The sequence below is a fragment of the Epinephelus moara genome, chromosome 4, assembly GCF_006386435.1.
Source record: "Epinephelus moara isolate mb chromosome 4, YSFRI_EMoa_1.0, whole genome shotgun sequence".
NCBI classification, from domain to species: Eukaryota; Metazoa; Chordata; class Actinopteri; order Perciformes; family Serranidae; genus Epinephelus; species Epinephelus moara.
The window spans coordinates 37,763,192-37,769,662 of NC_065509.1; positions in this window are offsets into that span (position 1 = coordinate 37,763,192).

Below are 6,471 nucleotides of genomic sequence, written 5' to 3' on the forward strand. Positions count from 1 at the left end.
GTACCTGCGACCCACTGGCGGTGGATAAACAGGAAACAGCTGATAGCAGGAATGAGCAACTAGTAGCAAGAGGGAAACGCAACAGACACTGTAAAGATGAGCAACTTGGGAGACAAGGAATTGTGCGCCCTCCTTGTCCTCACAAACGAAGAGGCCATTAACCGTCAGATGACAGGGACGGTGAAGAACAGGCCAACTTTTGAGAGACTTGCCGAAGGACTGACCAGCCGTGGCTTCCCTCGGAGTACGTCACTGTTTACGTCCAACGCTGAGCTACACGTTTTGTTACTTGCTCACGCCCTTCATTGCCCCGAAAAAGGAGCATTCTGTATAAACAAAAGTAGGCAGGCGGCATTTTGCTGCACTCCCCGATTTTGTTTTTATACTGCCAATGCTGAAAAAAGACTGATTGGGCTTTCCTGCAAATTTGCAGAATTCCTATCTAAAAAGGGCTTGTGTGTCTCATTGTGCCTGTATGGAAGACAATAAATGCCACAGCTAGTGCTTTGCATTTGACTTCCCTCTCATGACTCTGTGTGAAAAGTCCCCATGAAACGGCCACATAGTGTATATGATTCTGCATATTTATGTGACCTGTCAAAACAGGAAGCTACGGAGGAACTTGTCGCCATAGCCAACAAAAATGTAGTAGCCAATCTGATGTTACATAAAGGTAGCAAAACCACAATGGCAGGAGCTAGTGCTAGCCATGCTAATGATGCAAACACGGCAACAGTGCTGACAGAGCTAACAGTAGTGACTTGTAGGGGGTGTTATTAGGAGTAATCCTGGGAGTTAGCAAAACAAGAAACAGTGACGGCCCAGAACTGCAAGCTATAGCTCCCAAGTCCGTATGTCGGTCAGTTACTGGCAGAATTTCTAGCCATGGGGGAGGGACAAAACATTTCAAGAGTGTTTCATAGGACACAAAATTACTATATGCCCCACAGTGCAAGTTAAGTTGTCAACATTTTATATCGATCCAGGAAAGGACAAACTTTAAAATACCACAAAGAATACCTCAAGAACTTTTTTGTAATTCTTGGGCCAGATACTGCGTAAAGGTGATGATTAGTTCAAGACTTAAAGTATGTGATTGAAAAGAAAACTAAACATCTATTAGGATTTCATAACATTTCTAAAGCTATCGCTGATTAATCGGACACGTCATGCAAGACCCAAAAACACCGTGGCACATATATTTGCATTTCATCTGCCTAAAGCTGGTATTTGCAGTATGTATGCATATGTCTCAGTGTTTTAGGAATTCTGTCACGGCTCATTGAACAGGTAAATCCAGGTGAAGGCTGGAACACGTTATTACTTTCATCAATTAAATCCACTACAACAGTCACACAGAGGAGACTGAGCAGAGAGGAAGAGTGTGCGCCAGGAGAAACAGACAGTGTAAGACAGGCTGCAAGCGGAGTTTAGCTGGCAAGGGAAGGGAAGGGAAGAAAAAAGCTTGTGATGAAGAGGGAAGGACTGTTTAAAAACATGCTCTCTAATCCATTCTGCATCGCAAACATCTCCGGATAACATTTTAAGTATGATTTCCCTAAAGGCTGGTTGTCAGGTTTTGTTCTCATTTTGTATTTCAGTCTAACTAGATATTTTTCAGATGAGCCTCCACAATCAGTCACTTGTAAAACATGACGTGCTGGTTTGCATAACATGAGCTTTAAATTCCTTGGAAAGTGATAGCAAGTGTTTTAAGAACAACAGAAAGGTTCTTTGGGTGGTTTTTGCTGCTTTTACAAGGAATTGTTTTAATGTACAAAAACAACGTTTACATGTCATTAACATACCTCTTCTCCCCAGCTTGCATTTAACTTTATGCTGTGAAAATGACTATTTGTGTGTTTAGTTGTTTGTCTCTTATACGTTGCAGTGACCACAGCATCCCTGGAAGTTTTTATGTTTTGGTGAGAAAAGAAATTGCTGGCAAATTATGGTTTGTTTGTGCTAAAATGCCCCTGAACAGTACAGATGATTCACTATGGATGAAAGACTATTTAATCCACCCCCTGCGCGCACACACACACACACACACACACACACACACACACACAGGCTCCAGGCTTTTAATAAGGCAGATGGCTGAACAAGGTGGTTTTATAAAGCACAAACTGCCCGTCTTGTTCTCCACTTGCACATTCTTCATAGGGGGCATAAACACATTCACAAACAAAACACACCTGTTCTCGTAAGAGCACACACACACACACACACACACACACACACAGTTAGAGGTATCTATGACTGAGAACAGACTGTCGTGACTGTCCTGTCCCATATCGTGTGACCGCTGGATTAGAGAAAAGGGCGATATTTCCCTAATGGCCTAATGTCGTGTTTGGCTGCCACACGTAGGGGTAATGATACCCGCGGTGTCACATGTACAGCACACCTGCCTTGTCCCTGTGTGGTTTTACTTTTACAGTAAGGCACTAACAGAAAATGAGCACCATTAAAGGAATACTTTACCCCCCAAATGGTCATTTGTATGTCTATTACTCACTCCAGGTTGCGCTGCATTGGAAGTCACAGGGCCTTGAACAACAGCAACACTACATCAAAACATCTGGTTAAAAAACTCACACAACTTGTGCACTATTATCCAAGTCTCATTTATCCAGTCGTATGCTCAGCACTTAACAAACACAGGCATTTTCACTAAAACTATTAAAAAACTTTCACGTTAACAGTCTCATGCATGTATGAAACATGAGTTTGGGAATAACTGAGCGTAAAACTGGATAAATGAGACCTGAGCTGTGTCTCAAATCGCGTACTTCTGTACTTACTCTTAATATTTTGAGTGCATAAGTGCGTTCACACTGAGAAGTATGGAAAAATGCAGTGCACTATGAGTACCCGGATGGTGCACTCAAAACGGTCAAGAAGTTGAGTGTGGAACTATGGACACTTCTCACCCTCAATGGTCGCCATCTTGGCTACGTAGCGGAAGGGGAGGGGCCACTTTTCAAACTGAAAATAGCGGCCGAGGATTGTGTGACCGTGAATGTCGCTGTTTTTTGCACTAAGCACCACTATACTGTTGTCGGGTATAAGCCAGCAGCATATTTATTGGGTTAATTTAGCAGTCTGTAATGATTTGGTACCGCGAACGATAACGCGAATGTTAATGCTAGCTTGCTAACTAGCTAATTTGCGGTTGTCATTTCTGGTGAGTGCACAACGGCCGTGTTTGGTTTGAGACAACACTACCCTGTCGAAATTTGCACACTACGCCAATGAGTACATAGTGCACATAGTGTACTACATAGAAGTGTACTAACGGAGGTATGTGATTTGAGACACACCACTGGTTTACACCGAACGAGTTGTGCTAGAGTTTGTAACCAGATGCTTTGATGTAGTTTTGCTGTTGTTAAACATGGACCCCTTTGACTTCAATTTATTATTCCTGCCTTTTTCGGATTTGTCTTTCACCTTGGAGGCATGCGAGAATAACATTTTTCCCCCCAAATTCAATGTAATCCCCAAACTGTACAAATTACAGTTTGGGGGTTGAAGTGTTTCTTTAAAAGGTCAGTGCACCCAAGTTAAAAAAGAAACATATATTCTCACACACCTCAGGTGGTTGTAGCCATGCAGACAGTTTAATTCCCCAATTGGAATTAAACACCGCAAGTGTCAATGCTACTATTCAATTTCTGTTCCGAGGTACACAGAGCAGCTTGTAGGCCTACCATTCTCCATATATATGTGAATGCACTTTGAGATTTTGGTGTGTGTGTGTGTGTGTGTGTCAATACCTCCAGGCTGGTTCAGTCAAACCCTGGACTGGAATTCAAGTCAACCACAAAGGGGGGATTTCCACGTGCCTCTCAGTCGTCTTGTTTGGAACATAAAATCGTGCGTCATCCCGCGGCTGCATCCGCCTCACTTCCTCGTGGCTACGGGGCAAAAACTGTTCAGCTGGCAGTGAAGTAATGCCTGACTCACACTTCAGGTAAAAGCTTAATCAATATATATCATTATAAAGTCTGGCTTTGAAGTTAACACCTGAACGTCAGTGCCATCCAGTGGTGACATCAAAGATGGGCGGTTATTGCAATTAGAAGGTTCACATTTTTGGAATGTCTAAAGACAACAGTCACAAGCCCATATGTGCCCTGAAAGCACTGCTGGTTGCTTTAATTGTTCCTCAGGTCCATTACAGCTGCGAAAAGATTCTCCTTAAAGCAATGGCAATGTTAGTGACAATGGACACGCAAAATCCACGGTACTATTTCAGTGCAAAAGCTACATTCAGCTGAAGCTAATATGAGGTTTCAGCAGTTTGAGTCAGTCAAATCAAGTAGGTACTTTCTAAAGTTTGTCTTTTTGTGTACGATAAAAATTTTGTGTTACCTCTGTCACAGCTCATCAAGCAAGCAGTCTGTAGAAGGGAATTTGGTTTAACACTTTGGAAGACACCCACATGATTTGTCTGCCTTCATATCTTTAGCTGACCTTTAAAGGTGGATGACGTCCCCCATCACCTACACTGAACTTGCTTTAAAAAGGAACATTAATGTTTCCAATTGGCATTTGGTTTTGCAAGTATTTGTTTTACGACAAGCTTGAAAATACTGAACTAATCCTTTCAGGAGGAAAAGGATGTTTTGGGGTTTTAATAAAGAGAAAAAAAAGATCCAGCATCCTGTTTTTTTTTATGTCTTCTTCAATAACCAGATGTCAGCTGATAATGCTGTGGGACATAATGAAAACAGTATTCTCTGTTGCAGATGTGTTGAAGTTAAATGGCCATGTCCAAGATTTTTCTCACAACTTATCCGACAATGTTCCGGCAACTTTGGGCAATATCAGAAAGCAATGTGGCTCAGGATGCTTCCTAGCCTTATGCCTTAGTCACCCCGTCCTCATCAAGTTTAAACCTGGAGAGTTTAACCACAAGAAAGATTCAGTCAGCTGACAAACTGCTAAACACCAGTAATCAACTCAGGAAACTAAAGCCATGTTCACACTGCCGGGATGAATCCATGTTTGGCATTTCCAGATTGCATCCAGGTTGATTTTAGAAAGTCTGGACAGCAAAAATCGGATCCAAACCACATTTGAAGGTGGTGTGAAATGCGATTCCAATCAGATATCTACAGATGCCTGTTAGTCTGGACGCTCTGGATGCTCAATTCGGATTTCAAAGAGTCTTTTCTGTTACTCACAACCAGGGTTGGAAATTAATCTTGTAGTCAACCTACCACTGTGGCTGCTGGATTCCAAAACCTACCAGCCACTCAATTGCTTACCATAGTTTTTTGGCTGGTGAATGAATGAATCTAGCAGCCACTTGCATATTTTACAAGCATTTAGCTGGTGGCTGGTGCTAATTTCCAACCCTGCTCACAATGCGACATGCAACAACATCAAATCCAGGGTGACCAAAGTGCTAAGCAGAATCCATGAAGCCAATTCTACACAGCAGCCAAACCAACTTCCGGTCCATCATTTTCCCATAGACTTACAGTGCATTGTAAGACACATCGATAAATCAGTATATATATTTTTTTGAGCATCACAACTCACACAAAATGACTCGTTTCACTATCAGACTTTGATCCACTCAGTTCCATCACATTTCAAAAGTCGAGAAGAGCCACATGATCCTCATTTAAGTTACTGGAGGGCTAATTCGGAAGTTAGCTTCTCGGCCAGTGGAAGTCTCCGGTGCTCTTGCTCTATGGGCCACACGATGCGGATGATCCAGGTTATTTTTTGATCCAGGAAGTCAAACTTTTTACTTCATGTCTCACTGGGCAACGTTCATAGGAATGAACGGGGCACCACTTCCAATGCTATACCCACTTTTCTTTATACATTCATAAAGCCATGCTGAGGACAACATGGAGAGCGGCAGAGAAGTTATATTTGACAGTGCAATTGTTTTTGAGGGCAGAATGATGGACCTCCATTTCTCATATTCTGCACTGGAAAACTGTGTTACCAGTGTATTATACTGCAACTGACGCCTACATCATTACCACAGCATCACATACGGATAGGTTGATGTCTAGACCTACAAATCGGATCTGATGACTTATAACTAACAGAGAGGACAGTTTCTATAAAAGCTCTTGTTTGACAAACAAATCTAATAAAAGGCAGGATGGATCCATGCTTTCATGTTGTTTACACCAAATTCTGACCCTACCATCTGAATGTGGCAGCAGAAATCCAGACTCATCAGACCAGGCAACGTTTTTCCAATCTTCTATTGTCCAGTTTTGGTGAACCTGTGTGAATTGTAGCCTCAGTTTCCTGTTGTTAGCTGACAGGAGTGGCACCTGGTGTGGTCTTCTGCTGCTGTAGCCCATCTGCTTCAAGGTTGGACGTATTGTTGCTTCAGAGATGGTCTTCTGCAGACCTTGGTTGTAACCAGTGGTTATTTGACTTCCTGTTGCCTTTCTATCATCTTGAACCAGTCTGGCCATTCTCCTCTGA